This window comes from Tamandua tetradactyla, chromosome 25, assembly GCF_023851605.1.
Source record: "Tamandua tetradactyla isolate mTamTet1 chromosome 25, mTamTet1.pri, whole genome shotgun sequence".
Lineage (NCBI taxonomy): Eukaryota > Metazoa > Chordata > Mammalia > Pilosa > Myrmecophagidae > Tamandua > Tamandua tetradactyla.
In genome coordinates, this window is record NC_135351.1 from 32,747,423 (window position 1) to 32,767,849 (window position 20,427).

The 20,427-nt window shown below is 50.9% G+C and overlaps 1 long non-coding RNA gene across 1 annotated transcript; it reads right to left on the reverse strand.

The window, feature by feature from the left end:
• Positions 1–11,418: 11,418 nt before the first annotated feature.
• On the reverse strand, positions 11,419–13,644 carry LOC143669311 (uncharacterized). Its single transcript, XR_013168855.1, has 3 exons — positions 13,046–13,644; positions 12,425–12,519; positions 11,419–11,965 (listed from the first exon to the last, which is right to left on the reverse strand). It is a non-coding gene; the product is annotated as an uncharacterized LOC143669311 (long non-coding RNA).
• Positions 13,645–20,427: the final 6,783 nt, after the last annotated feature.

Sequence of the window (20,427 nt, forward strand, 5' to 3'; positions counted from 1 at the left end):
GGCAGCCAGTGCCAAGCCAAAGGCCACCCCTCCCCAGGAATCCTGTTGGGACGTTCCAACTGCCAACAACTGTGAGTCCACCCGGGAGGGGGCCTCCTGATGGGTCAGCTCAGAGCAACCAAGTCGACACACGCTCCCCACAGCACTGGGCATTGATATTTTGTTTCCTCTTTCAGATGGAGGTTTCCAAACAGAGTCCAGAATGAACCGCCACAAGGGCATAAATCTTCCAAATACTTCTCATGACAAGCTGGCACAAATATCGCTGCCATCAAGGCCCCAGGAAGAGAATCCTGCTGCTGTGATGGAGAGCTGCTAGGTCTTCCCATTCAGCATCTGCTCCTGAAATGGGTCAGCTGCGTCCACCACACCCGGGGACCAGGGCCTCCTGCCCCCCAACTGCTCCTGAGCTGTGCCCAGGAGGTGGCCCAACAAATCCCTCTTCGTCTTAATCCAGACAAGTCCAGACTGAATTTATCAAAGCAGCTTTCACTGTGAATCCAAGAGCCCCATCCTGGTGGCACCACCTGCTCCTCTTACCTGGATTGGCAGGTACCTATCCAGGGAGGTTTTCTTCATATTTTCAAATTGACTGAAGCTATCGCCTTGGGGAGGAGAAATAACAGAAAACTTGGGAATGGTGATCAGTGCATAGCTGTTTGATTTTAGACTCAAGGGACACTGACGGCCTGGGTGAGTGGTTTTGAAACCCAGTGATAATAAACCCTCCATGGCCAGATGCTATCCTCCTGCCACGTCTACTGAGCAGGCTGCTTTTCTTAGTTTTCACTTCAATTGGACAGTTAGTTGCAGTGCCTTGTAAGAAACCTTAAGGAAGTTCCCCTGTGACTTGGTTCTGAACCTGACAGGTCAGGCCACCCTGTCCCCAGGAAGGACTGCTGCCATCAGATCACATGGGGACACAGAGCCCCAGCCCCAGTGACACAGCAGCAGAATGTGCCGCCTTCCAGCAGGGACCAGGTCACTGAAGGGCAATGCCCAACCCTTGGGTAGGTCCCTGGTTCCCACTGGGGCTCCTGTGGAGAGAAGCCAGCCCAACTGGAAACTTCACCCCCATCTTTTGCTTCAGCCTCTGAATCAAATTGCTCTGAACAGCGGAGAATATGACATGGAGAGATGAAAAGTTCCTCAGGATTTGGCACTCATGCAGAAGGAGAAAGGAATGAGCTGAGAAGAGGGGGCTGAGCTGGCATCTCCCCTCCTGGATGAGGCAGACCTCCAGGGAGACCCCAAGGGTACCTTGTGCTCAGCCTCTGATACTATTCAGGAGGAAAACTTTAGCTCAAGCTAAGCAGCAGCTGAGGTAGGAAGTGAGGGCCCCACTTCTGGGACAGGCAAGATATGGACCAGCCACCAGGCAAGGTGGACCTGGGATCTGTGGAGGGTCCTGGAGCACAGACTTCAATCCTGAGAGCTGATCAAAGTGAAGAGCGAGATACAGGACCTGGGAGGGTGGGGGTTAAGATCTCTTGCAGTGGACCCTGACCAACTCAATCCAGTTCTCTACCAACCACACCCTGTCCATAGACTTCATGTTCTGGTCCCCGGGCTAGATGGTGATGACACAACTGACCACATGGTTGAATGGGCGATTGAAGCAGAGATGGAGGGTGCAAGGTGCTCCTCACCCTTCTTGGTGCTCCTCACCCTTCTTGGTGCTCTGGGACCAGATGGCCTGCAGACAATCATACGCCAGCACCTTAGTGAACAGATCCTGGGGAGACGGCTGTGTTACCCAGCCATGCCCCACCCCAACACAGGGTCCACCATCCTGAGGTCAAGCCCCAGTGTTCCAAGCCGCAGCTGTGCAGGTAGAGGTTGTGGTTTGAGCTTCTTGTGGCTCTTGGCGTTGGATTCTCTGTGCCTGAAGGTGCCCAGCACTTGCAAGGCCCAGCAGCCAGTGCTGGCAGGGAGGAGAAAGCTGCATTTTTCTCAAGTCCTGCATCACCATGGACAAGCACAAGATGTGGTCTCCCACCCCACATGCTGAGGCAGTAGTGTTTGCCCTTTCCGACACCTGCTTGACTCCCTCTAATATTGTTCAGATGCACATTCCGTATTGGTTCTACATCCAAAACAGAACTGGGAATGTGAGGCCTTAGGAATTAGAAATTTACTCAGGTTACAAATATTGGCTGCAGTTCAACTGGGATTTATAGCCGAATCATTCGACTTCAGGTTAGTGAATGTCACGTTGGTGATCCCACTTGCCAAAAAAGGCCACCCACTTCTACCCTGCCCAGTACAGCTACTCACCACACCCATCCGTGTCAACTGTTCTGCTACCAACCTGGGAGGGAACCCAAAGACGGGAGAGTTCACCTCCCTCAGCCCATGCTTTAGGCTTTCAGATGAGGAGCAAAAAGTCTTCTGTGGTGAAGCAAAAGCTGGCACTGATTTCAGCTCTACAGGTGGCACTGGAGATGGTACTAATATTGTCTCTTGCTCTGCAGCTGGTGCAACAGCTGCTGAGGTAGAAGGCTCTAGTTCCAGAGATGGTCTTGGCACTGATTATGAAGGTGACAGTAGAGGTGACATGGGAGCTACCTCCTGCTGTGGAACTGATGCTACTTGTGTTGAAGTAACTTGTTCCAGCTCTGAAGTGGGCAAGGTAATCCCTTCTGGAGGTGGCAACTGAGCTGCCTCCAGTTCTGAAGATGGTGCTTCTCCTGGTGAAGTGGATGGCTCCAGATCAGAAGTCATCAATGACTCCACCTCTGGAGGTGGCAGTACAGGTGGCATCAGAACTACTGTTCATCTCTGGAACTGATGCTACAGAAGTTGATGCCTCCAGTTTAGGCTCTGGATCTAGCATGATGTCTGGTGCCAACAATGGCCCTGGCCATGGAGAGGACATTACAGTGATTTGCAACCCTGGGTCTGACATGAGAGCTGGAAGAGGAGGAAGATGCAAAAAACAAGTCTGACTTTCTATGGGCCTTTCCAGATGCAGAAGTGACTGCACTGTCTCTATGATCAGCTCTACCCACACTTGCTACTCGCAAGATGTCTTCCCAGACTACAATCCCCCAGGGGACTGTTCTGAGACTCTTAACTTGGGGCCCAAAGGCAACCTTTTGAGTTTCCTCAAGTGAGCCCTGGATCCTTGCCTTCCCTGCCCTCATCTCCAGTGCTCCTCATCTTCTGTCTCAGTCTCCCAGGGCTCTGAGCGCTCCAGCTGAGAAAGGAGGACGTGAGCATACCTTTGCAGGTCAGACCCAGGCAGCGCGAGCATGACCATTGCAAAGGCCACCAGATGTTTGGGGCAGGGAAAGTTCGGGGGCTGGCAGAAATCCTCTGTGTACTCATCCAGTCAGGTGAGCAAGAGGCTGGGCAGACGGGCGGGCAGCAGAGTGAGGGCAACAGTCATTCCTGCCAAGCTGCTCTCTAATGACCACCCTCCCAGGGTTGAGGCTCCTGGGTCAGACAAGCCAGACAAAATTCACCATCTGTCTCCCTTGGGCCCCCTCCCACAGGGATGGGGCACAGCCCTGGCACACAGCAGGAGCTTCATAAATCTCTGCCCGATGAGGGAACAGAGCCGGTCTTCCAGCGTCAGACTTCCCTGGTCACTAGTGGGTCCTCTGTCCAGAGTTCCTCCACTGAGGTCATGCCTAATTCTCTGAGCCAAGTGCGGACCCTTCTTCCCACACTGTCTGTCTGGCAAAGGACAGGGCACGGCCCCCCACAACCCCCAGCAGCCAGGCTCTAAGGCAGAGTCGTGAACTGTGTTCTGTGGCTGGTGGGGTGGGGTGGGGTGGGGTGTAGAGAGGCAAGGAGAGTCTGAGGGAGCTGGGGTGGGTTCTAGAGCCCCAGGGTGCCCTATACAGCCTGTAACCCAGGAGCCCTTCTGTAAGCCTCTGTGATCCTGTCCTGCAGGGTCTGGAGCTCTGGCCTCTGCCCTCCTGTGGGAAAAATGAAAGGGACCAGAGTTCTCTGCCCAGTTGCTCCTGTCCCTGGTCCCCTCCCCATCCTGGGCTGGGAAGAATGAGTCCCTCGTTCCTCACCTGGAGCTCATTCACTTTTTCAAGCACTTCTGGCCTCCTCCATCCTCAGCACTAAAAGTGTAGTTCACTCGGTAGCTAGAGGGGACATGAGGATTTCACATGTTACATCCTGGTGCACCTCCTGCTGTTCATGTCCAATGCTGCTCTGTGACTCCCTACTATAAGGGAAACCCAGGAGCACAGGGACCTTTTCAGCTTTGTTCAGTGAAGTAGGCTTTGCTGGTTTAAAATGGTTGTGTACCCCAGAAAAGTCATGATCTTTAAGCCTGATTCAGTTTTGCTGGGTGGGATCTTTTGATTAAGTTGTTTCCATGGAGATGACTCACCCACTTGTGGGTGGTACCTTTGGATTAAGTGGCTTCCAGGGAGATGCGTTTCTACCTATTCAGGGTGGGGTACTCACTGGAGTCCTTTAAGAGGGACCCATTTTGGAAAAAGCTTTAGATCCCATGCAGCCAGAGCCCTTTGGAGACGAAGAAGGAAAATTCTCCCTCTCCCCACCTCGGGGAAGCCAGATGAAGCAAGAAGCCAAGAGATAAAGCTAGGAGATGGTGTCATGTGCCCTCCCAGCTGACAGGGGTCCAGAAGCCAAAGATCTCAGCAGATGCCAGCCAGGTTTCTTCCCAACTGACAGAGGTGTTCCAGACACCATCAGCCTTTCTTGAGTGGAGGTAACCTCTTGTTGGTGCCTTAAACTGGACAGTTTAAAGCCATAGATATTTAAACTTACAACTTAATTCCCTTTTTAAAAGCCATTCCACTTGTGGTATATTGCATTCTGGCAGCTTTAGAAAACCAAACCTAACCTAAGTGCCTTAAAATGTTGCCTGCATATCATAGACTCTTCATATATGTTTGATAAATGAATGAGCCCTGAGTTGCATCTTCCCAGATAACTGGGATCTTCTACCAGAGCCCTGTATTCCCAGTTTAGGCATATCAAGGATGGGGTGCACAGAGATGGGTTCTCAAACTTCCTCTGACTGGGATTACAGATTTCTAAAGGTCACTTTGAGGCAGAGCTTCTCACATGGAGAATTACTAAATATTGACAAAACCTCCCAAGTACCACCTTTCCACAGAGCCCAGCAGGGAGAAGCACTTTCTATGGCTCAGCCCATGGAGTCCTGGGATGACCCAGGAGGTTGGTCCTGCTACCACCCCACTTTCCAGAGAAGGAAGCTGAGGCTAGAAGCAACAGTGACCTTCCCCAGATATACAGCTTGTGGGTGGCAGAGTCACCCTAGGAGGGAGGAGGGGCAGTTGCTCGCCTTTGAACACCAGGTCCAGGACCTGTTGGATGGAAAGGAATGTCCGGTAATTTACAAGGAGAATGTTTTTGTAGACTTGGTCACCCTTTTGGACAGCCAGGCCCAGGAGCTGCATGAGCTTCCCCGAAGAGCCCTCTCTGTCTGTGCACTCTGGGTCAACCATAGCCTCTTCAGTGATGACAAGTTTCCACACTAGGATGGGGCAGAGCAGGAGCAGATGGGCAGAGTCTGTACTCAGAACCCAGACGGCAGGTGGGGGGAGCGTGCAGACCTGCCTTTCCCAGGCCTTCCATGATGTGAGTAGTAGCGCATCTAACAGAACAAAGCACAGCATCCAGAGTAGGATACATGTGAGGGAACAGTGAACAATCACGAGACCTTCACTGTCATTCTGGGAGCAGTTGCAGAATTTCCCTTTATCGCTGCCTGAAAAGTGCTTTTCCCTGTATCACTGCCTGGAGACCTCACAACCCACCCCATTCATGAGGTGAGGAATCCTCAAGGGGCTACTCAAGATCCCTCATCAGAGGACAGAAATATTCCCAGACTGGCTCAGGATCTTCCCTCCATACCTGGGGACGTGGGGTCTGCTCCAGACAGGGAGGGAAAGGGTCTTCTCACATCTCCTTTCTTCCTCACTTTGGAGGCAGTGCATGGAGAGCACTGAGATTATGAGAACACCGTTGATATCATACCAAAACTCTACTTGAATATCTTTTGCCTTAAAGGGATATCTGAGAACCTACAGTCATAGTGATCCCAGGGGTATCCAGATAGGAGAAAGGTCTCCTCATACTGAGGCCCTGAACAGACTCCTCAGACAAGAGCAAACAAAATAAGCCTTCCGCAACTGGGTTGGGTGCCAGCTCTCGTAGGGCAGTCCCAAATCAAATCACCCACATGATTCCATTTGTCCTACTGACACCAGAGTGGCCAAAATGCAAGAGAATGTTCACAATTGGACCAGATGGATATAGAGGAAGCAGCCACATTCAGGGACTATTGGTGGTCACTCAAATGCTGCTCCCTTTTGGTGGTTTGGTAGCTCAAGCTCTTAAATATCTTCTGCATCTGTATGACCTGGCCATCCTATTCTGGGGATTCTCTCCTGAGAAGTGGGAATGGAGAATCCAGTAGGAATCACAGAAAATGGTCCCTGCAGCACTGCTGAAATGGCCCCCAAAGGAATCTTGACAGGGCCTGATAGCCGAGAGAGGCTGAACCACTGTTCTGTGTAGCCTCCCTTCTGTGATATGGCACAGTTCCTGGCCTGAAAGTTCAAGGGGTTGTGCTATGTGAATGTGCAACTTCCACAGACTCTGATGTCATAGAGTGACCCCCTTTCCTTTTCAAAACCGCCCTCGAGAGCATGAAGAGCCGTAAAGCATGGAGAAGGTGTAGTAGGACTATAGCCAAATGCTCCAGGGATGGTTGGGTTCTAGCAATGATAATAAAAATGCAGCAAGGTATCTTAGGGATTACCTTGGAGTGAAAGTGTTCAGATGCTACTGAAAATGGTGAAAAATGACTTTCTGCCAGGTTAAGAACAGGGCTGCGTGGATTGATAGGGTAGGTGAGGGGTGGAGGCCCAGAAAGGGGCTGAAACTTTGGGCAAATCAGATGATAAAGACTCAGGGATATGGGCCTACTGACTACCTCATCTCCACCTGGGATGGAGAATCTGCTGCCGGTGTTCTCACCTGCACACAGTTCTGGCATGGAGCGGGTCCAGCGTGTTCACAGATACTGCATAGGGGAGTCCCTTGAGCAGCTCCTCACTGACTTTCTATGTGGATCTCTGCAAACACAGTTCCCAGCAGGCACACAGGAGACATCAGGAGGCTTCCCTGCCATCCCACAGGGGAAGTACCCCATGCTAACTCTGTGACCCAGGCCAGGCACAGACAGGTGTCTGCACGAACCTCCACCTCCATCCTCGGAAAGAGATGACAACTTTTGGGCCCAGGATTAACATGTTGAATGATGGTTGCCTCACCATTTCTACTTGCCTTCCACCAGCAACCCATGGCTTGTGAACATGGAGGGCCTATAAGTTTCCCAACCCTTCCCTGGACAGAACCGTTCCTCATACCTCCTGCACAGTGAAAGGCACAGGGATATGTGGCTGCCCAAGCAATATGACAATACTAACATTTCCAACTGTCTGACATTGGGCTACCTTGACTTACTTTTGGGTACCTACTGGCCAGTGGACAGCAGCTTCATGCTGGAGCATTGAGCCAACATCTAAATCTATAGAAAAAGATCTCACTTCTATGTTTCCTGAGGCCAGATCCTCAAGATCTATGAACACACCAGGAGAACATGTTTATCTCTCAGGTACCTCTCGCAATGTGAGCAAAGTAGAGTGCTCTCTGTAGGATATGGCTGATTGGCTACCAGGGTTCCAAGTTCTATTGGGCTCCATCTCTAAGGAAGTGAAGTCACATCCTTGGATCCCCTTAACTAAAGCCTCTCAACAGAAAGGGCCTGAATAAGGCCACTCAGGACTCATGGCATGTCGTCCTCCTCAAGCGTGTCCTCCTGCTCACTGCACCCAGTTTCCACAACACATCACCCCTCCCCCAGTGATTCTCAGGAAGGCCCGGATGTAGACAGAGGCCCTGGCGTGTGAAACAAGTGTCCATTACCTGAAGGATGGATAAACAAAATGTGGTGCTCATAATATGATGAGAGAGTAAACCATTGATTGTATACTTTGGATGATTACATAGTATGTGAATATATAGTATATAAGTAAAACACTTTTTAAATGTGGTATATACATGAAGAGAACATAATTCAGCAGTAAGAAGGACTGAAGCATGTGAAAACATGGATAAACTTTGAGAACGTTATGTTAAGTAAATTAAACCAGGCACAAAAGGACAAATATCATTTCACAAATAGGAGCTAATTATAATATGTAAACTCATACACCTAAGATTTAGGATCTTGGATGCTAGGAAACAGAATGAGGCTCGAGAATGGGGTACCATTGCTTGATGTATCCCATTAAGCAGAATTTTAAACTAGGTTGAACTTAAACATTTGGAAATGCACAGGGGTGGTGGTAGTACATTATTGTGAGTATGATTAACAGTGCTGAGTTGTGAGTGAATATGTGGAAAGGTGAAGTTTTGAGTTATGTATGTCACCAAAAGGAAAGCTGGAGGTTAAAACCTCCGAATGCTTAATACGGTGAATCCAGTGGTGAAAAAAGATTGTGATTTAACTATACAAATATAAAACAGTTATTTCATTAAATAGAACAACTGAATGACACTATTACAAGGAGTTAATAATAGAATGGTATATGGCGAAAATGTGTCTATTAAAATCCACAGACTACTAAGAGTAATATCTTAATATTCTTTCAAAAGAATAACAAACTAAGGCAATACTCTCAAAAGAATAACAAACTAAATAACAGGGGTAAGAGATTTTTCTGTTTTTTAATTTTAATTGTTAACATTTCTCCTTCAAAAGTAATAAAAATATTCTAGAATTGATCATGGTGATGAATATAATACTATGTGATGATATTGTGACCATTGATTGTCTAATTCAGATGGATTGTATAGTGTGGGAACAAATCTCAATAACATTGCATTGAAAAAGGGGAAGTTTTGGGCCATCATGAAGTTGGTGGCAGAGATGGAGGAGCAAGTTTCATTCTGCAGGAGAAGCTGGAAAATTCTATGCACACCCAACAGAAAGTGTGCATCGACACATATAGAATTTGGTTACAACTTGAGGGGACCCAGGGAGCACACAGTTCAAGGATCCCAGTGGGGGGAGGGTATAAGGTTTAATGGATGCTCTTCATAGTCATATTCATCTCTATAGGCTCTCACTATGTGCAGTTTTCCTACCAAGATCCCATCTTTATTAAGACCATTTACTTGCACATGTTGAGAGACCTACCCTGGGATTTTTTATCCCAAACTTCTGTCCTGTCCCAGGTGACTGAAGGATATCCACAGCAATGGGGGTGCAGTGTCTCCCCGCACTGAAAGGGATAGGTGTGACTTCCCAAGACCAGCGATGACCTGAGAGCCACTATGTCCCTCCTGACGTGAGAGACCACCTCCAACAGGCCTGATGAGAGCCACTTGGGTTAAAAGAAGGCCCCGAAACCTGCGGACCTAGGCTTTGGGCTCCACTCTGGAGATAGAACAAGTGCCCAATGACCTAATTCCCAAAATATTGAACCCAGGTGTGACCATGCTGTGAGGGAAGGAGGTCTCGTGTTGATCCACGGTGCCAGGGTCAGGCTCATCTGGTCAGATCTTGCCCAGAGCGGGAGGGTGTGGCGGTGGTGTTTGTGTGCCTATTTGGGAGGGCTGTAAACTGATGGACAGGTGCATAGAGCTCAGGGGTGGTGGGGCAGGGTTGAGCAACCGTATGGCCTGGGGAAGGGTGTGGTGTGGGTATGAAAGTGAGTACCTGCAACCTGGATGCATGGGTACAGGGGGAAGGGAGGGAGAGGTGGGGGATGAGGGGCTGGGCGCCAGTGCACTTGTCTTGGGAGGGGTAGGGTGAGAATGTGTGCAGGAGAGGTGGTTCGGGGTGGGACAGGCGGGCTGGGACAGGCTTGGGCACAGGCATGGGGCTGGGTAGAGGGCAGGGATGCATGGAGGGAGGTTGGGCAGGGGCGCTTGGAGCACCGTGGGGGTGGGTGACTGGGCTCCAGTGGGCGAGGTTTGGGGTAAGTAGCGGGTCTGGGGTAAGAGAGGCACACGTGAGGGTAGCACACGCAAGGGACATTACTTCCTAGTCTGTCTCCCCATCCATGCACTCTTGAGGGCTCTGGGCTTCTGTTGGGAAAGGGGCCTGTTAGGCTGTTTGCATCAGCTGAATGGTCTCAGGTTTTCTGTGTTTCAGTTCTTCAGCTTTTGAAACCAGGACTTCTCTGTGTGGTGTAGAAGACCTTCTCAGGTCACTTACATCCTGGTTTTTCCATTCCATTCCAGTAGCCTTCCCGTCTCTTCTCTAGCTGTTCCTTGGAACAGGGATAAACTCCACCTATCCTATTCCACCCTCTTCCAAGAATTCTGGGTGTGTTTTAAATAATAATCTTCTTCGTACTATACTTATAAGTTCACAAAAAAAGAATTGCAGAGAAAGTACCGACTTCCCATATATGCTTTCCCAATCGCAGTCTGTCCGTTCATAAACTTCTTGCTATTAGCAAACCTGGGTGGAATTATTTTCAGTAACTGAAATACTTAGTGTACCTTAGGTTCACTCAGTGCCTGCAGAATTCTGTGGGTTCACAGAAGCATGACGTCATGTGTTCAGCCGTACAGTGGCCTGCGGGCCGCTTTCTGTCTCCTAAAAGTGCCCGGTGTCCCTCCTATTCATCCTGCCTAACCCCAAACCCATGACAGCCAGGATCTCTTTAACATCTATGTAGGTTTGTCTTTTTCTCAAGGGTCATGAAGTTGAATTCCTAGGACCTACCCTGGTAGGAATTGAGGTCCTTGCAAATATTAATTTGAAAGCTACTCAAATTCAAATTTCTGAGGTGGTTTCTATGCCCTCTGGAATGTCCTTTGATCTCTAATGCCAAGGAATTCCGATGGTCAGACTTGACTGACACTGAAATGCACCTTCTCTGGGGAAAGGGGGCCTGTGTGTTTCCTTCAGGAAGTCACAGAAGGTTCACTGGCCATTCTCACTTCTCCCACATGTAATGAACTGACAACCCTGCATGACTTCAACTTCTTACTTGAATGACCAAGTGAGAGCTGGGATCCCATTCAAATCAACACAGTACATGAAAGAACCAATCCTCAGCTCCCAAGCTGGAAGAAAACAGGATTTACTATAATATTCAAATCTAGCACCTGCTATTTACAGCAAATTAATATTACCCCTCTCCCATAGGTACATTCTTTCTGTCTTTAATACAAAAATTCAAAAATCCACCCATCTCGTCAAATATGCTATCCCACTAGCCCTCTCTCCAGTGGTTTTCCAAACCCAGGAAGCTGTGGATCTTGCAGAGCTTGAAATTTGATATCTGAGGCACCCTGCTAGTTCTTCCTTCCCCTCCCTGGAAACCTTGGCTGAGAGAAGAGGGCTTCCCTATCCCCCAGGGATGAGTGGCTGGGGTGAGAATACATACAAAAGCTTCACTCCTGGTAGGTCCTCGTGGTAAAATGTTTGCTGCAGACCGGGAAACACTGAAGGGGGATAAGGAGAGGCCAGGATTCTGGGAAGGTCATGGGTGGGTCGCCTGGGCATGAGGTGAGGGCAGTGCCCCATAGGGCAGCGAGTGGCCCATGGGACGCCAGGGCAGCCTGTCAAAGGGCAGAGTCATGCCAAGCAGGAGGAGAGGTTCAGAGCTGACCTGGAGTCAAGGTGAGGAGGCCTTGGCAGGCTGGTAGGGAGGGAATTGCCCCCCTGGGTTGGAGACAGCGTAACCACCCCACAAGCTTGACCCAGAAAGGGTGACCCTGAGGCCAGCGAGCCTCAGGGCCAGTTATAAGCTGCTCCTTCACAACTTGATCCCCTTCTCCTTCCTCTGAAGAAGTGCTGAGAGGGCTGTCTTCTTCACTTTGGTCTCCTTCGGGGAAGTCTGCTCAGTCAAGAGGAAACCACAATTCCCAGATGTGTCCATGCCATAAAAGACATTTGCATTCTTGGGAATCTCCTGCCCTGGGGGGGAAGGAGCAGAGGGGCAGTCAGCTGTGCTCATGAGTGCCCCAAACCGTTCCACCCTTTGTGTAACACACGAGACTAGGCCTGTGCCAAAGACGTGAGTCTACCAGTCCAGGTCCAGGAACACCAAGGAACCCTCACAATGACACGTGCCAAAAGCAGATCTCAAGAAGTCCTGAAACCAGCAAACCTTGTTAACAAGTGACTCTGAGTCCACCCCTGGAAAACTTGGCTTAGAGCTGTCAGAGGGTCTTCCCATCTGCACACCCTGCTCCCCAGTCCTAGATACCCTCATGATGGGGATCTCAGAGCTGGAAGAAGCCTTCTAGAAGGCAGCCATCCCAGAATCCCACACTCCTTGGAACAAGGCTACTGAAGCCCAGGGTAGTGCAGGCAGCAGTCTCCCACCTGGTGGTTGTAGGGCAGCAGCGAGCCAGAGGGTCTGTGGGTACTCACAGGGCACCCGGGTGGGGGCAGGCTGAGGAGGAGTCCGCACCCCTGGAGGAGACACTGGGGAACTCCAGGCAGAAAGAGGGTGTCGACTTCTTAACCTGGGAGGGAACAGTGAGGTCAAGCTCAACCCTAGAGCCTGCAGGACACCTCTGGCCAACAGCAGGTGTCAGGGGACTTCTGGACGCTCTGCTTCCTGGCCAGGTATCCTGACCTTTTATGGGTGTGGAGAGGGGATGCAGGCATTCGCAATGGGGCCAGAGGACAACTCTTCTGTGATAAGGGCAGGCAGACAGCTGCTTCTCCTGGCTGTCAGCGCATGCAGTGACAAAGCCAGGCTCATTTCTAAGCCAGGCTTGGAGGTATCAGCCACTTGTCCAGCCACAGAGGAAGCTGTGTCCTCGCTGCTGAATTCTGGACCTCACTGGAGCTGATCACTAGATTTGGAGGCACTCCTGCTACTGGGTTCAGCACTGGGTTCCTGGTTACTGCATGGAAAGGTGTCTGGCTGGGGCCAGCACCAGGAACCTGGTCAGGACAGGATAGGGGACCCCAACACTAAACTGTGGATGCCCAGAGCCCACACTCAGTCCAAGGGACCCTGAGCGCCGTGGCAGCTGCACTTGCCTGCCCTGGACCAGGAACTCATCGGCACTCCAAGGCTGGAACTCATTAGCACTCCAAGTCGGAATATATCAGGGAAGTTTGGGGTCTGGAGCGTGTTGCCAGTCTACAAAGCTGGGGGCTCCTGCTCACAGGAGAGGGGAAGCGACAGGGCAGGCGGCCTCCCGCATGGTGAGGATGGTACCACATTGTGGGCCTCTCTTTATTTCAAATGAGGAAACAGGGGCCCCAAAGGGTACTGCTGCAAGTTGAAGGAGTCTGGGCTCTATGGAGCTCGGTCCAAGCTGAAGCCACCTCACCATCCAGCACTGCTGCCCAGGTGCTGTTCACTGTTCAGTTCTCAAGTGTGTGGCTGGTCCCGCAGTTGAACAGGGAAGAGGTGGCTCTGGAGACCTGGTTGAGAGCTCCTGCCTGCCCTGGCCAACTGGAATTTCTGTCCCCCCTATTGCAGCCAGGGCCAAGCCAAAGGCCTCCCCTCCCCAAGAATCCTGTTGGGACGTTCCAACTGCCAACAACTGTGAGTCCACCCAGGAGGGGGCCTCCTGATGGGTCAGCTCAGAGCAACCAGGTTGACACAGGCTCCCCATAGCACTGGGCATTGATATTTTGTTTCCTGTTTCAGGTGGAGGTTTCCAAACAGAATCCAGAATGAACCGCCACAATGTCACAAATCTTCCAAATACTTCTCATGACAAGCTGGCACAAATATCGCTGCCATCGAGACCTCAGGAAGAGAATCCTGCTGCTGTGATGGAGAGCTGCTAGGTCTTCCTATTCAGCACCTGCTCCTGAAATGGGTCAGCTGCGTCCACCACACCCGGAGACCAGGGCCTCCTGCCCCCCAACTGCTCCTGAGCTGTGCCCAGGAGGTGGCCCAACAAATCCCTCTTCGTCTTAATCCAGACAAGTCCAGACTGAATTTATCAAAGCAGCTTTCACTGTGAATCCAAGAGCCCCACCCTGGTGGCACCACCTGCTCCTCTTACCTGGATTGGCAGGTACCTATCCAGGGAGGTTTTCTTCATATTTTCAAGTTGACTGGAGCTATCGCCTTGGGGAGGAGAAATAACAGAAAACTTGGGAATGGTGATCAGTGCATAGCTGTTTGATTTTAGACTGAAGGGACCCTAACGGCCTGGGTGAGTAGTTTTGAAACCCAGTGATTATAAACCCTCCATGGCCAGATGCTATCCTCCTGCCATGTCTACTGAGCAGGCTGCTTTTCTTAGTTTTCACTTCAATTGGACAGTTAGTTGCAGTGCCTTGTAAGAAACCTTGAGGAAGCTTCCCTGTGACTTGGCTCTGAACCTGACAGGTCAGGCCACCCTGTCCCCAGGAAGGACTGCTGCCATCAGATCACATGGGGACACAGAGCCCCAGCCCCAGTGACACAGCAGCAGGATGTGCTGCCTTCCAGCAGGGACCAGACCACTGAAGGGCAATGCCCAGCCCTTGGCCAGGTCCCTCGTTCCCACTGGGGCTTCTGTGGAGAGAAGCTAGCCCAACTGGAAACTTCACCCCCATCTTTTGCTTCAGCCTCTGAATCAAATTGCTCTGAACAGCGGAGAATATGACATGGAGAGATGAAAAGTTCCTCAGGATTTGGCACTCATGCAGAAGGAGAAAGGAATGAGCTGAGAAGAGGGGGCTGAGCTGGCATCTCCCCTCCTGGATGAGGCAGACCTCCAGGGAGACCCCAAGGGTACCTTGTGCTCAGCCTCTGATACTATTCAGGAGGAAAACTTTAGCTCAAGCTAAGCAGCAGCTGAGGTAGGAAGTGAGGGCCCCACTTCTGGGACAGGCAAGATATGGACCAGCCACCAGGCAAGGTGGACCTGGGATCTGTGGAGGGTCCTGGAGCACAGACTCCAATCCTGAGAGCTGATCAAAGTGAAGAGCGAGATACAGGACCTGGGAGGGTGGGGGTTAAGATCTCTTGCCGTGGACCCTGACCAACTCAATCCAGTTCTCTACCAACCACACCCTGTCCATAGACTTCATGTTCTGGTCCCCGAGGCAGGTGGTGATGACACAACTGACCACATGGTTGAATGGGGCGATTGAAGCAGAGATGGAGGGTGCAAGGTGCTCCTCACCCTACTTGGTGCTCCTCACCCTTCTTGGTGCTCTGGGACCAGATGGCCTGCAGACAATCATACGCCAGCACCTTAGTGAACAGATCCTGGGGAGACGGCTGTGTTACCCAGCCATGCCCCACCCCAACACAGAGCCCACCATCCTCGGGTCAAGTCCCAGTGTTCGAAGCCGCAGCTGTGCAGGTGGAGGTTGTGGTTTGAGCTTCTTGTGGCTCTTGGTGTTGGATTCTCTATGCCTGAAGGTGCCCAGCACTTGCAAGGCCCAGCAGCCAGTGCTGGCAGGGAGGAGAAAGCTGCATTTTTCTCAAGTCCTGCATCACCATGGACAAGCACAGGATGGGGACTCCCACCCCACATGCTGAGGCAGTAGTGTTTGCCCTTTCCGACACCTGCTTGGCTCCCTCTAATATTGTTCAGATGCACATTCCGTATTGGTTCTACATCCAAAACTGAACTGGGAATGTGAGGCCTTAGGAATTAGAAATTTACTCAGGTTACAAATATTGGTAGCAGGTGAACTGGGATTTGCAGCCGAATCACTCGACTTCAAGTTACTGAATGTCACGTTGCTGATCCCACTTGCCAAAAAAAGGTCACCCATCTCTACCCTGCCCAGTACAGCTACTCACCACACCCATCCGTGTCAACTGTTGTGCTACCAACCTGGGAGGTAACCCAAAGACGGGAGAGTTCACCTCCCTCAGCCCATGCTTTAGGCTTTCTGATGAGGAGCAAAAAGTCTTCTGTGGTGAAGCAAAAGCTGGCACCGATTTCAGCTCTACAGGTGGCACTGGAGATGATACTAATATTGTCTCTTGCTCTGCAGCTGGTGCAACAGCTGCTGAGGTAGCAGGCTCTAGTTCCAGAGATGGTCTTGGCACTGATTATGAAGGTGACATTAGAGGTGACATGGGAGCTACCTCCTGCTGTGGAACTGATGCTACTTGTGTTGAAGTAACTGGTTCCAGCTCTGTAGTGGGCAAGGAAATCCCTTCTGGAGGTGGCAACTGAGCTGCCTCCAGTTCTGAAGATGGTGCTTCTCCTGGTGAAGTGGATGGCTCCAGATCAGAAGTCATCAATGATTCCACCTCTGGAGGTGACAGTACAGGTTGCATCAGAACTACTGTTCATCTCTGGAACTGATGCTACAGAAGTTGATGCCTCCAGTTTAGGCTCTGGATCTAGCATGATGTCTGGTGCAAGCAATGGCCCTGGCCATGGACATTGCAGTGATTTGCAACTCTGGGTCTGACATGAGAGCTGGAAGAGGAGGAAGATGCAAAAAACAAGTCTGACTTTCTATGGGCCTTTCCAGATGCAGAAGTGACTGCACTGTCTCTATGATCAGCCCTACCCACACTTGCTACTCCCAAGACATCTTCCCAGACTACAATCCCCCCAGGGGACTGTTCTGAAACTCTTCTTAACTTGGGGCCCAAAGGCAACCTTTTGAGTTTCCTCAAGTGAGCCCTGGATCCTTGCCTTCCCTGCCCTCATCTCCAGTGCTCCTCATCTTCTGTCTCAGTCTCCCAGGGCTCTGAGCGCTCCAGCTGAGAAAGGAGGATGTGAGCATACCTTTGCAGGTCAGACCCAGGCAGCGCGAGCATGACCATTGCAAAGGCCACCAGCTGCTTGAGGCAGGGAATGTTCGGGGGCTGGCAGAAATCCTCTGTGTACTCATCCAGTCAGGTGAGCAAGAGGTTGGGCAGACGGGCGGGCAGCAGAGTGAGGGGAACAGCCATTCCTGCCAAGCTGCTCTCTAATGACCACCCTCCCGGGGTTGAGGGTCCTGGGTCAGACAAGCCAGAAAAACTTCGCCATCTACTCCCTTGGGCCCCCTCCCACAGGGATGGGGCACAGCCCTGGCACACAGCAGGAGCTTCATAAATCTCTGCCCGATGAGGGAACAGAGCCGGTCTTCCAGCGTCAGTTTTCCCTGGTCACTAGTGGGTCCTCTGTCCAGAGTTCCTCCACTGAGGTCATGCCTAATTCTCTGAGCCAAGTGCGGACCCTTCTTCCCACACTGTCTGTCTGGCAAAGGACAGGGCACGGCCCCCCACAACCCCCAGCAGCCAGGCTCTAAGGCAGAGTCGTGAACTGTGTTCTGTGGCTGGTGGCGTGGGGTGGGGTGGGGTTGGGTGTGGAGAGGCAAGGAGAGTCTGAGTGAGATGGGGTGGGTTCTAGAGCCCCAGGGTGCCCTATACAGCCTGTAACCCAGGAGCCCTTCTGTAAGCCTCTGTGATCCTGTCCTGCAGGGTCTGGAGCTCTGGCCTCTGCCCTCCTGTGGGAATCATGAAAGGGACCAGAGTTCTCTGCCCAGTTGCTCCTGTCCCTGGTCCCCTCCCCATCCTGGGCTGGGAAGAATGAGTCCCTCGTTCCTCACCTGGAGCTCATTCACTTTTTCAAGCACTTCTGGCCTCCTCCATCCTCAGCACTAAAAGTGTAGTTCACTCGGTAGCTAGAGGGGACATGAGGATTTCACATGTTACCTCCTGGTGCACCTCCTGCTGTTCATGTCCATGCTGCTCTCTGAATCCCTACTATAAGGGAAACCCAGGAGCACAGGGACCTTTTCAGCTTTGTTCAGTGAAGTAGGCTTTGCTGGTTTAAAATGGTTGTGTACCCCAGGAAAGCCATGATCTTTAAACCTGATTCAGTTTTGCTGGGTGGGATCTTTTGATTAAGTTGTTTCCATGGAGATGACTCACCCACTTGTGGGTGGTACCTTTGGATTAGGTGATTTCCAGGGAGATGTGTTTCTACCTATTCAGGGTGGGGTTGCTCACTGGAGTCCTTTAAGAGGGAGCCATTTTGGAAAAAGCTTTAGATCCCATGCAGCCAGAGCCCTTTGGAGACGAAGAAGGAAATTTCTCCCTCTCCCCACCTCGGGGGAGCCAGATGAAGCAAGAAGCCAAGAGATAAAGCTAGGAGATGGTGTCATGTGCCTTCCCAGCTGACAAGGGTCCAGAAGCCAAAGATCTCAGCAGATGCCAGCCAGGTTTCTTCCCAACTGACAGAGGTGTTCCAGACACCATCAGCCTTTCTTGAGTGGAGGTAACCTCTTGTTGGTGCCTTAAATTGGACAGTTTAAAGCCATAGATATTTAAACTTACAACTTAATTCCCTTTTTAAAAGCCATTCCACTTGTGGTATATTGCATTCTGGCAGCTTTAGAAAACCAAACCTAACCTAAGTGCCTTAAAATGTTGCCTGCATATCATAGACTCTTCATATATGTTTGATAAATGAATGAGCCCTGAGTTGCATCTTCCCAGATAACAGGGCTCTTCCACCAGAGCCCTGTATTCCCAGTTTAGGCATATCAAGGATGGGGTGCACAGAGATGGAATCTCAAACTTCCTCTGAATGGGATTACAGATTTCTAAAGGTCACTTTGAGGCAGAGCTTCTCACATGGAGAATTACTAAATATTGACAAAACCTCCCAAGTACCACCTTTCCACAGAGCCCAGCAGGGAGAAGCACTTTCTGTGGCTCAGCCCATGGAGTCCTGGTGATGACATAGGAGGTTGGTCCTGCTACCAGCCCACATTCCAGAGAAGGAAACTGAGGCTAGAAGCAACAGTGACCTTCCCCAGATATACAGCTTGTGGGTGGCAGAGTCACCCTAGGAGGGAGGAGGGGCAGGTGCTCACCTTTGGACACCAGGTCCAGGACCTGTTGGATGGAAAGGAATGTCCGGTAATTTACAAGGAGAATGTTTTTGTAGACTTGGTCACCCTTTTGGAAAGCAACCCCAGGAGCTGCATGAGCTTCCCCGAAGAGCCCTCTCTGTCTGTGCACTCTGGGTCAACCATATCCTCTTCAGTGATGACAAGTTTCCACACTAGGATGGGGCAGAGCAGGAGCAGATGGGCAGAGTCTGTACTCAGAACCCAGACGGCAGGTGGGGGGAGGGTGCAGACCTGCCTTTCCCAGGCCTTCCATGATGTGAGTAGTAGCGCATCTAACAGAACAAAGCACAGCATCCAGAGTAGGATACATGTGAGGGAACAGTGAACAATCACGAGACCTTCACTGTCATTCTGGGAGCAGTTGCAGAACTTCCCTTTATCGCTGCCTGGAAAGTGCTTTTCCTTGTATCACTGCCTGGAGACCTCACAACCCACCCCATTCATGAGGTGAGGAATCCTCAAGGGGCTACTCAAGATCCCTCATCAGAGGACAGAAATATTCACAGTCGGGCTCAGGATCTTCCCTCCATACCTGGGGAGGTGGGGTCTGCTCCAGACAGGGAGGGAAAGGGTCTTCTCACATCTCCTTTCTTCCTCACTTTGGAGGCAGTGCATGGAGAGCACTGAGATTATGAGAACACCGTTGATATCATACCAAAACTCTACTTGAATATCTTTTGCCTTAAAGGGATATCTGAGAACCTACAGTCATAGTGATCCCAGGGGTATCCAGATAGGAGAAAGGTCTCCTCATGCTGAGGCCCTGAACAGAATCCTCAGACAAGAGCAAACAAAATAAGCCTTCCGCAACTGGGTTGGGTGCCAGCTCTCGTAGGGCAGTCCCAAATCAAATCACCCACATGATTCCATTTCTCCTACTGACACCAGAGTGGCCAAAATGCAAGAGAATGTTCACAATTGGACCAGATGGATACAGGGGAAGCAGCCACATTCAGGGACTATTGGTGGTCACTCAATTGCTGCTGCCTTTTGGTGGTTTGGTAGCTCAAGCTCTTAAATTTCTTCTGCATCTGTATGACCTGGCCATCCTATTCTGGGGATTCTCTCCTGAGAAGTGGGAATGGAGAATCCAGTAGGAATCACAGAAAATGGTCCCTGCAGCACTGCTGAAATGGACCCCAAAGGAATCTTGACAGGGCCTGATAGCCGAGAGAGGCTGAACCACTGTTCTGTGTAGCCTCCCTTCTGGGATATGGCACAGTTCCTGGCCTGAAAGTTCAAGGGGTTGTGCTATGTGAATGTGCAACTTCCACAGACTCTGATGTCATAGAGTGACCCCCTTTCCTTTTCAAAACCGCCCTCGGGAGCATGAAGAGCCGTAAAGCATGGAGAAGGTGTAGTAGGACTATAGCCAAATGCTCCAGGGATGGTTGGGTTCTAGCAATGATAATAAAAATGCAGCAAGGTATCTTAGGGATTACCTTGGAGTGAAAGTGTTCAGATGCTACTGAAAATGGTGAAAAATGACTTTCTGCCAGGTTAAGAACAGGGCTGCGTGGATTGATAGGGTAGGTGAGGGGTGGAGGCCCAGAAAGGGGCTGAAACTTTGGGCAAATCAGATGACAAAGACTCAG